Source organism: Triplophysa rosa, linkage group LG15 (genome assembly GCF_024868665.1).
Source record: "Triplophysa rosa linkage group LG15, Trosa_1v2, whole genome shotgun sequence".
Lineage (NCBI taxonomy): Eukaryota > Metazoa > Chordata > Actinopteri > Cypriniformes > Nemacheilidae > Triplophysa > Triplophysa rosa.
Window position 1 is genome coordinate 3261866 of NC_079904.1, and position 12322 is coordinate 3274187.

Genomic DNA, 12322 nt, shown 5'->3' on the forward strand with positions numbered 1-12322 from the left:
AAATATTTTAAACACATTACAAGATTACGTGGCACATTTCCACTTTTTTTAGTTTAACAAGCTGTGCTTCTTCTGTGCAACAGTAGGTGGCGCTCTACAGCCGACGTTCTTTCACAGTTTGGCCACAATTTGAGTTAAACCTCGCATAGTTTCTGTCTCCCAATGGACATTGTTTTATGGCTTGGTAAACCTAACACGGAATGTGAACTTGTCAGTATCAAATGGCAAGGCTCAGTCGAAAGACCTTAAATATGCGTTGTTAAAGCAGACACCCGTGGGAGAAGTGGCCTTTTGCATTTATTCTAATTCACACCATGTCTACAGCGGATGTTCTTTAGTCCTCTGCTTGAAAATGCTTAAAATCACACAAATGCAACTTTAACACCAGCGAAAGAGAGTATTAAACCAGCGACCGTTTCTCTGGACTTAACCAATTACAGTTCGAGCTAGTCCGCGGTGTCAAATAGAGAGTCCATTGTGCAGACCATTGGATCATTCTCTATCCAGTGTTAAAACTCAGGTCGGGTCCGATTGCGATCTAAAACCTAAATCCCTGCAAGGAATCCACACACGGAGGCCGGCGGGATCAAGCTACGCTCGCGGTGCGCTCTTTCCCTAAGTGGATCAGTCCATTAAGAAAGAAGAAAAGAAAACGTTGTTGTTTACATCCTCCGTGTGACCTCATTTGACCTCTCCACCCTGGCATTCCTGCCATAGTTTTGACATTTAAGCACAAGTACACGAGGCGGACAGGGAAAACAAGGCTTAATCACACCCAAAGGGCGAGCAGGACGTAACAAAACAACTTCTTAACCTGAGTGTTCAGAGGGTGATGGATGCCTCTCCATCTCCACATCGGCCTTTTAATTTTCTCTTGTCGCCTTTAAAGAGACTTCTCTTCCTATGAACCTGGCGGAGGATTCTTTGAAAATGTTATTTTAATAATTATAAACACTAGGAGGGCCTCCCGGGGAGGTTGGTTCGTATGAACTTAGGATCTGATGCTTGTACAGGCCTCTATTTAACTCCAGGATGAAGCAGGCTTGTCGTTTTTGGTTAAGGGTTGAACGCAGAACCACAGGAAATAGAGAGGGTATTTTGACAGGACGTGAACCAAACTCAACCTGTTAGTTACGTTACCGGATTTCTAATTTAGACGTAATGCTGTTTTGTCCTGAGCAAAGCGGATGCTGGTCGGATAGTTTAGATTGAATCTAAACTAGATACTAACACAAAGTTACAGTATTTATTGTGCTTATCTTTTGTTACTTTGGCTTTCCTTTGTTGTTGGGTTTTTTCTGTCGCCTTTGGTCATGTCTCACGTAAAACAGACCTTTGGCTAAACGTCATAAGGTCTGGTCTACATTTCTGCCTTTTCTTTTTCTGAAAACCGCCCACTTGGACAAGAAGATTGCAGAGCGACCACTCAGAGTTCATGTTGTTGTATCATTTCTTTTCAGAGTAAGGTTGTACGGGTTGTTTTCCATTTATTCCATTATATTAAGATTTAACCGTGATATTTTGACAAAACTGCATTTTCAGAGCCACCTGTTTAAAATGGACTCGACTTATTTCCAGTAATAGAAAAAGATATCAGAGCTCTTTTCAGGAATGCCAGACTGTGTGTGAACGATCCAAGGGTGGATGCAAAGAATTATGGCTAACCGACTCTTTGCAGCGGAGCGCCTTCTAGTTAAATCTGATTTATACCATCCTGATGTTCCCACACTCATTATTTGCGTATAGCTTCGGTTTTACAACGTGCCCCTGCTCTCCATTAGCGACGAACCACAATAGATTTCTTATTTACAGCCGCAGATTTCATTCAAGTCAAACATGTCAGCGTGGCTTAGGAAAGATTTGACATACTTGTATGCACAGATCAGGCTCGCCTAAGTAAATATTACAGGCCTGTAATGAAAATAAAGGCCAGCTCAGGTTGCGATAGAATTAAATGACAAAATGTTTGCTGTAGTGACGTTGGCGTGCGCTTATACCGTATAATTACTCCGCAGACCACACCGGGTGAGCTAACCTAGCATACGACTGCAAATGACATTGTACAACTCCACCACGGTTTGCATACTGAGGTTCATTTTAAAAGAAAAACTTGTTTCGGTTGAGTGGTTTAACTGGTTGAAATGGTTTATATTTATTTGATGATCACTTAAAGCTATAGGGTCCCATAAGTGTGACCGTCTTATTTAGGAAAGCGTCTACGCACGCGGGATCCAGCGCTGAAGTGTTCAACAGTAAAACAATTCCTCACTGGCGCTCTGCAGACCTCTGCCATGTTTCTGAAACCTTATGAAATGAAAGCCAACAGGGGGTAGTGTGCAATCATTCGACTACATCTGGTCTGTCCGCTCAAATTAGCCGGGCCAAGCATCCAACGGCATCTGTTTCCAATATGGTGCAAAGACGGAAGGGTGGGTGCTTGGCTTTGCAGCGGAAAATACAGCCTACTGTACTTTTAAATAGCCCATGGGAGAAACGGGACGGATGTGGTTCGTATCGCCTTATCCCGAGATTCCTTGTTTCTGGACTGCCACTTCTTCCCCTTTGAAAGATGTCAAATGTACAATTAGGAAGGAATTCGTGTAATGCCGTGCGTGCACGTGAGCGCCGCTCCTGTGCCGCGTGGTCCCAAGTCCCATGTGATGCTCGATGTAGCATGCCGGATGCATCATTTGCATTTGCCATCATTTGCTTTTACATTTTAGATGTAGTGTTTTGTTTGTTTGCTATTATATCCTCACATTCATGCCATGCTTTGGCCTAAAAAGCTGTTATATCATATTTCATAGTATTTTTTCTGTATTGTCACTTTAGGAAATACATTCGAGTTACAGATGTGAATATATAAAGTTCACACATCATTTTACAGCCATGCTCGAACATAAATATTCTTGTTTTTACACATGTGCACATTCTTACGTGTGCTAAATCATAAAACCAGAACGTTTTCATTTGTCTTTTTTTAGGCTGTTCTGAACAAAGTGAGGAAAGGCAATGAAAAGAGTCTGTACTTCTGCTGAGACCAGCAGGTTGGAATCCTCATCCAGTGATGCTAAAACATTTCCCGTCCCAGAACAGTCAAGCTGACTGTAACAGACTTCATACGGTAACCCAAAGTGTGTACGTTTATTTAAGCCAATTATTCATCCTGCCACTTGTAAAGATTATGTCTGTTTGTAATACGAAGTTGTAAGGCGTCAATATTTGAAGTCACTGGTCTAATGTGCTAGTAATACAGCCACTGGGTTTGTTTAAACTGCTGAGCAATGAGTTTATGATCACATATATCAGCGGCAAGCAATCACCAAACAAAAGATCTTTGTAATAAATGATTTGTTATTGTGCACGTCTCGTGGGAGGCCACGCACGGAGTGCCACGTCGAGCCGCGATCTCAGACGCAGAAGTGAGGTGTTGTGTGCAACCATCTGGAAGAGATCTGGCATTTTTCAAAATCCATTTTTGTTTAGCCCGAGTCGAAGACACACATACATGTAGCTGCCAAACGGTTTCTAAGGCCGAATGAATGAATATCATTTTTCCATTCACACTCAGGAAGGAGATGCTCTGCTTAATCTGATAAGACTGATGACAAATCAGAAGAATTGCTGACAAGTCCCTGACATTTTTTGGCTGATCCCTTCGTGCATGCTGAAATGTAGATCACTTATAAAGTCTTCTCTCGGCACTGAGATACGCAAGAAATGTGGTAAACAGTTTTTTTGTGTACTGTGATGTGGGGCTCAGCAAATATAAAATATTGATAAATAATGTTATTAGTACTTGGTTTTCTAATGTTGTGGAATTAATGGAAATATATGATTGGTAAATGTTATTTTAAAAATATATGCCATTTCAATACAATTCTGAAAATATAGTGTAGTGTTTTTAATTATTTAATGAACAATTAAAATCAGATTAATACATTTAAAAAAATAATTGTTAGATGCAGTATTCACATAGTTCCTTGAATAAAATGTGTTGTGGGTTATCCAGTGCATTCATATGCAGTTGCTAAAGTTTTCTGAATGGTTTTAAACGTATTACCAAGCTGTTGCTAAGGTGTGGCTAGGTGGTTGCTAGGTACCTTTAACTGGAGATATCAAGATGCATATCATTGCTGTCAGGCAAAAACCTCATATTACCCAAAGTTAACTTCCGGCCTGGCTAGTGGGTAATAATATAACAACTTGTTTATTTAATTTATAATAATATCAATTTATATTACCATTTTGTTGCAAAATAATTGTATTAAATAAACAATTTGTTGAATTGTATTGCATATTAATTAATTAAATAAACAATTTGTTGAATTGTATTGCATATCAATTAATTAAATAAACAATTTGTTGAATGGGTCATGTAACTATGTCGCATTTAAGTTTAGCCAAGTAACGGTTCTTCGACTGGTATCCCAAAATAATACTGGCTTGACACACTTTTAACTTGCTAGCTAAATAATTTACTTGTAATTTCTTTTGCTTGTTATTAGAAATAATCTACAGGGACTCTATTCTTAGCAGACGTGAACTGGAAGTGATGTTCGGGCCACAAAAGCGTGCATGCACAGTAACGTTGGTTTTTGTAGTTGCTTTGAAGGTGTTAAAATATAAAAAGTAAAGTAAAAAAAATAAGGTACAAGTATAAAACCAGATTATTATCAACTTTGTCAGTACAGTGTTTTCTTATTTCTTAAAAGTAGCAATTTTGGACAAGGTTTCTATCCGAAAGTGATGTTTTATTGACAGTTTATGCTCTTTTTTAAAAACATTGCCATTGAAATTTCCACAAATAAACTTTACGGACCCTAATTGAATCAAATCCGTGTTTCCGGGGTCACTGTAAATATTTGAAGGTTTGCACACTTGTTCAAGTGTCAGCTAAAGTTCTGCTTCGCTTCGGGAGTCTAGACGCTCTCTTTGAGTTTGTTTCTTCCTGTACCTATATAGTCATGGTTACGGCCAACTAATCCACAGACGTTTGTTACAGTTTTAAATTGCAGGTTGTGGAGAGCAGATTTCTCACACATGGAAAAAGAATTCAGACCATTGAAAGATCCACAGCCCACGTTGTTTTCAGATTAAATACTGGGATATATATATTCAAGTGTTTCCCACATGCTCCGGGCCGACCTGCAGCAAGACTCCCCACATTTTTTTTTGTCGGGTGGCATGCCTGCGGTCGTCTTCAAAAGAACCGAACGCCTCCAGCAACGACTCCTTTGTGTTCACGCACCGCCCGAAAAACATCTTAAAAGGTCTCATTTCTCATTTCGCCATCGTTAACGTAAGTTGTTTATAAGATCTTCACTCTACCTTATACTTGCCGGTCAAAGGTCAAGAGGATCCGTCCGCAGCAACACGAGGATTATCCCATTGACATTCCAATTTCGCAGTCTTTTCTTTCTGACTCGCGGGAGAAAGGTCTTGCTCTGTGCTGGCAGGCCAGACATCAAGGGGCAATTACTGTCGCATTAGACATCATGACATGTTGCTCAAATACACAGAGAAGCTACTGTTTTCTTCTGTTCCTTGAACACACGTCCATCAGGTAGACACATTTAGGCTGCCTAAAGCCCGCCTGGAGAACTTTGAAGTGCAGTCGTGAGGAACAAAACCTACAGGTGTCCTCTAGCTGAACCTGTCAAAAAAACGATTTAGCGCCTCTTGGCGCAATTTTACTTCATTATTCAAGTACCCTGCCACTGTCCTTTTAAGTAGAAATATGGCTACGGTATATTAAGTCGATGGGATGTTTTCTTTGGCTTGTGGAGAGGAAATGATTTTATCTTCCCCCTTCCATATATGTTGAAATATTCACTACAAAGCATTCGCTAATGATTACTTCACAATTACGTTGACAAGCCGCTTCATGCGACGCGATAATTCAGAAACGTTTGTAGACGGTTGCCCATAAGAATGAAAAATGATCTCTTTAATATCTCGATTGTTCCTGAGATGAAACGGAAAGCATATGGAAACTAAGTCTCATGTGTCTCAGACATTTTAAAGTGATAGTTCACCCAAAAAGAAAAATTCTGTCATCATTTACTCGCCCTCTTGTCATTTCAAACCTTAATGACTTTCTTTCTTTTCTCAGAACAGAAAAGAAGATATTTTGAAGAAAGTCGCTAACCGAACAGCGCCGGCACCCATTCACTTCTACTGTATGGACACAAAACCAATGCAAGTGAATGGGGGCCAGTAAATATCTTCTTTTGTGTTCTGCGGAAGAAAGAAAGTCAGACAGGTTTGAAATGACAAGAAGGTGAGTAAATGATGACAGAATTTGTATTTTTGAGTGAAAAAACAGAAATCTCTCTCCATTAGAGTTTCAGAAAAGATCTCCACAATGTCACAAACTGAGCTCAGATTTGCAAAGTCTGCATTAACAAGTCAATATTTTGTATGAAAATATTTCTCATTAAATTGAGCCAAATCACATTTAACCTCTAGAACACTCATTTTATACCTTCATATGTTTTAAGAAGTATAACATTTGTTATTTCTCCTAAGCAACTTTAGGAGAGACGTCTAAGGACCTAAAGGGTTAAAAAATTTGCTTCTCAATTCCATGAAAAAATTGTCAACAATGAATGTAAATGTTGGACTTTTGCTGTCAGTGAAATCACAAATTGAACAACTGAATAATCCACTTTTCACTTATTTCTTTTAGTGTGAGAGAGCATCAGAATTCTTCACATTCCTGTCAGAGCCGGGACTGGTAATGGATCTTAAGATGGCAGGTCTGTATTGTAGCAAAAGTTCTGGGATAGCTCTCGGCTTACAGGAGCCTCCCTAAAAATGGCCTCGGGTGCAGGGATTACCACCCTTGTGTGCGGCGAACAAAACCCGGGCCGAGTTTCCCTCTCGGGCCAAATCTCACAATGGGAGTTTACATCATAACCACAAGAAAGAAATGATGTCTCGGCGAACAATGCGAGACAATGCGTGTTTATCTGACCCTGGACCTCGCGGGACAGCGCACAAAGTGACTTCTTAGAGTTTCGTTAGTTGTGGATGCAACGCGAGAAGATTTCTGAAGACGATCCACCTCGGGGTAGACGGTCGTCACGGTAATGTTGCATTATTGTATCTTTCTCAATCAAAACAAATTGCAAACGTTCCTTTTCGTCGTGTCACCGACCGCTGAGGTCGATCTACAATTTCGCGAGAGATTTATTTTCCCGCCGCTTCGGGCCTGGGTAACATTACACAGAAACCGGAACCCGATGTCATATTTGCGTAATGGCGTTGGAATGAGCTTTTAAACTGTACAGTGTTTCAACATTTAGTCAGTGGTCATTTTACCACAGTGGGCCTTGAAACCATTTCCGCAAACACATGGCATCAAGGCTGTCTATGGTAACAATTAAGCCTTTAAAGATGCCCCGACACCCTGGAAAGACAAATTAAAGCCCATCGCTCCTATACGCCAACCAACCCACAACGTCTGGAGCTATAGACCCCTTCCCGAAGCTTTTATCCCCAATCGCTCATCAAGCAGAAATTGATTAAAGGCCTTCTAGATGACTTCCTTTTTACGGCGCTGTTATTTTCCAATAACAGGAGTGAGCATTGAAGACCGTTTAACCGTTGTTTCCTTCAGCTCTTTCTTATTTGTGTTTTTGTGGAAGGTAAATGAAGCGGCTTCGCTGTTTTCCCCGCTCATCAACAGGCTGTAATACCGGAGCGGCTCGGGTAACACTAGACGCTTCAACGTCTCAGAGCAGCAGACCTGTCAGGACTGTGAGTGAAACCAGTCACCCTCCAGACCTCCGCACAAAGAGGCCGGGTCACAAAAGCTTCTCTGAGACTCTACTGTTGTATTTAAATGCTTTTGAAGTCGCAAACAACAGGGTTCATCGGGATAATAGTGCTCCCTCATGACTTTGACCTTTCAGTGACGAGATTCCCCCGTGACTGTAAGGCTCTTTCTCTCTCTGCCGCTCCACTCATCACCTGACAGTCATGCTATCCCTTCCGGAGGTCATTGGCGGGGTTAGCGGGGTTAAGGGATCAATGCGGTTTCTCCTGATTTTAACAATGGCGGTCGGGGATTAGAAACGTGGAAGTGAAACCGACTACATTATTAGCGCTACATTAGCCTGCCAACAAAGCAAAATGTAAAGAAATGAAAGAGGATTGTTGTGGTGGAGAAACATCTCAGGTTCTTCTGTTTTAGTGTAGATTTGAAATAGTAACACATCATCATCGCAGTGGAAATATTTATTGCTCTCTCACAGCTTGAGAGAATTTATGGCCTTCACAGTTATGTTTCTTTTAAGTATCGTCTGAGATGTTTGTCTTGAAATTCTTGGAGAGGAATAAAAATAGACGCATATGACAGTAAGAGAATAGAAGTATAAAAGTAGTTTTTCCTCAATGGACTCTGATATTGAAATTCTTGACTGTTTATTTAAGGGCTGTCAACCGATTAATCGCAATTAATCGCATCCAGAATAGAGGTTTGTGTTTACATAATACATGTCTGTGCACTGTGCATATTCATTTTGTATTTATAAACACACACACACACGCATTATACAGTATTTAATAAACACTTTTTATATCATTTCAATTATTAGTATATAAATAAATACATGTAAGTATTTCCTAAATACTGTATATATACATGTATGTGTATGTTTTTGTGTTTTTAAATACAAAATTAATATGCACAGTACACAGGCGTATATTATGTAAAGGCAAACTTTTATTCTAGATGCATTAATTGTGATTAATCGTTTGACAGCCCTAGTTTATAGTGTATGAGCATTGTTCAAGACATTATTGAGATCACAACTAAAACTAGTAAACACGGGTGAGATTACTCGGGTATGATAATAATTTTTTCTCTAAGTAATATTCAAATTCAAATGATTGACTGTTGATAGTGTATGAGCATGATTTGAGACATTGTTGAGATCACAACTAATACTAGTAGACACATGTAAGATTTGTCCTGTATGAGATATAAAATTATTTTTTTCCTCTCTAAAATGTGATATTCATATTTATATCATTGACTTTTGATAGTGTATGAGCATGATTTGAGACATTGGTGAGCTCACGACTAGTAGACACGTGAGATTACGCAGATATACGAGCAATAAAACTCTATTTCTTTCTAAACGAACTTAATGAAATGACTGACTTTTGATGTGAGTATGAGCATGGTTTGAAACATTGTTAAGATCACGATTGAAACTAGTGGAAACATGTGAGATCACTCCTGTGTAAGATGTAAAATTATGTTTTACCCGTGAAATCTGATATTTAACCTTTGATAGTGTATGAGCATGATTTAAGACATTATTGAGATAATGGCTGAAACTAGTAGACACATGCGATTACCCCGATATGCTTTTCATGAGAAAATCCAAGTTTAAGCAAAAGTCTTTGTTTGCTGTCTGTCGTCGCATTGCTGTCTAGGAGACATTGGAGAGATCTCATATGTGTTTTTTCTTGCCTGTGGGTTGGTTGTTGCTGAAGAATCGAGTTAAAAGGTAGAAAAACATCTGGCCGACTCAAAGAGAATAAATGAAACAGATAAAGAGGAATGAGACACTTTGATTTGTGGAGGAGCTCTGGCAAACAGGATGTTTCATAGCTTTAAATGCAGCGGTTCCCCCAAACACCTGCTTTTATCTACGCTCGCTATCAGAACAGCAACATATTTTCCATTCTTGTTCAACTTCATTCACGGCAACATGAGACATTTGAAAAACCACTATGAAGCGCTGATCTCAAAAGAGGGGGAAGTCCTTAAAAAAACAATATGCTTACAAACGGCACCGGGTTCTGCCAAGAACATGTACATGCGTTCGCGCAGGTGGTCCCAGATGTGCTACACAAACAGACGCGTTTGATCGGACACTGGCTCGCCTGGTGGCTTTAGTGATTAATCTGATGTGACTGACTTTTATCTGGAGACACTTTGGAGGCAAGTAAGAACAGGTGCTGTTATGTCTCAAGTGGAAGGCCTCTGTTCTCTCCAGCTCTAAAGCATTGTGGAATATCGTAGGGGTCAGTGAAGATGTTTGGAAAAATAAAAGCGTTGTTGTGTACGGAAAAGAATGAGTAATGTTGTAAACACTGCGAATTTTACAAGTACCATATTTGAGTGCGATAACCAGACTTGATTTTTTTCACGTGTTTCTCCACCGCGTGTGGGATTGAGCGACGCTTCAAACGGACTTCAAAGAAAAGTTCACTCCCTTATCTTTAGTTCCCCCACTTTTGGTGCCAGAACGGTGGCCGGCAAAGCCAACGCGAGCGTAAACTGTGGCTTCTCTTGACTTCTGAAGCAGGAGATATGACCGGGAGCAGACCTTTCATCGTGGATTCGAGCGTCAAAGAACGAGCGTGATTTAACTAGGGACCGCAGCGTACTTTTCGGCGAACAAAGCGAGCTTTTGTGCGCCGGTTCTGGGAGGCCAGTAGCTCTTGTCATGTACATGTGAAATTAATTATGAGGAAATACTAAAACACTGGGGTGGAAATTGCTTTTCGCCAGATGTTCCGCATGTGAGAATCAATTTAGTATTCTTAGCAACGCGAAATGACTCCATAAGTTCGATTCTGGCCCCTCTGATGAAAGCCAATCTGTCACTCAAAGCACGCGAAAAGAAGCTGAACGTCTATGCTACTGTTTGTTCCACTTTATGGAGCCTGAGGTAATATGATTACTTAACCAGGTTAGGAAAATAAAATGTTGCGTTCTTAGGTAGAATTTGACATGATGACAAGGAGGCCCAGTGTTCTCAATGATCCATACATAAACCCGGTGAAAGGGAATTCTCTCATTCTGAGCTACGGGAGCGGAAAAACCAAATGAATCAAAGATGAATTACTGTCTAGTTTAAGATAACTGTGCGATCTGAGATCTAAGGATGAATCATCTGTGTTGTTTACATTCCTGTTTCACGAGGCCGATCAAACTGAATGCATTTTTAAAAGAGATCTGACACTTTTAGAGTCGGTTCTGGTCAGACTATCACGAAGTTCTCGTGTAGTTTGCTTTCTTGGAGGTTTTTTATGATTTATAGTCTTGTCAGAATGAAGAGATATGAGGAGATGATTATCAATTGAATGGAGTTTTAGATTAGATCTCAACAACGATTTGTCTAGATTTGTCAGATTAACATAAACCATATTTATTAAGTTTGATTGGTTTATGGTGCAGACTTCACCCACAGAAGTTTAGTTTAACCAGACGTCATCCATGCAGCAAGTTACAAATATTAGTTCACCCAAAAATGTAAATTCTATCATCACCGTTATTCTAAACATGTATGACATTTTTTTTGCTTCTGCAGAACACAATACATATTTTTTGAAATGTTGGTAACCAAACAATTTTGGCCCACATTGACTTCCATTATGAGGACACAAAACCACTGAGACGATGCTCAAAGTGTCTTCTTTTCTGTTAAGAAAGAGTCACATGCAGGTTTTAAACGACATGAGGGTGAATAAATGATGACATATTTTTTATTTTTGGGTGAACTGTACCTTTAAGAAAAACACGTATAATGAAAACCCCTGAACATTTCTGCCATTAAATCCTGCCCTTACAGAAAAGACACATGAATTTCACACGTTTTTTACATGTTTTTCGCATGTGATCACATGTATACAACATGTGTTTAACATGTGCAAAAAAACACGTGAAATGTGTGTTTTTGGAACATTTTGGTCTGAATTCCATGTGAATTCCCATGTGAAACACATAGGATAACATGTAAAAACCCATGGGATGAGATGTGCAACATGTGGTGACATGTGAAGAACATGTGATCACATGTGTAGACATGTCACACGTTATCCCATGGGTGTTTACATGTTATCCCATGGGTTTCACATGGGAATTCACACGGAATTCAGACCAAAATGTTCCAAAAACACACATTTCACATGTGATCACGTGTTTTTTGCACATGTGAATTTCGTGTGTCTTTTCTGTAAGGGTGAAGTCCACCAGCCTGCTAAAGTTGCATTACACTGTAACGGTGTTTTCCATTCTTTTCTTTTTTTAAGAGAGAGACAAGTTGAAATTCTTTTCTGTTGAAATCAAAAGCATGCCACAAATGCCAAACACATTAAGTTGTAAATAACCCAGAATATTATTTTTATTGCTATTTTCAGAACTGTATTTTCAGAGCAGATGTTAAAACATTTCCACTGAAATGTAATGTGTTTACATCACTGAAGTATACAGAAGTAAGTATAAATACAATAAAAATGTACATTCTATATGCTGAATATATTCTATATGCTGTTTTGACTGTTATTTAATTAGACT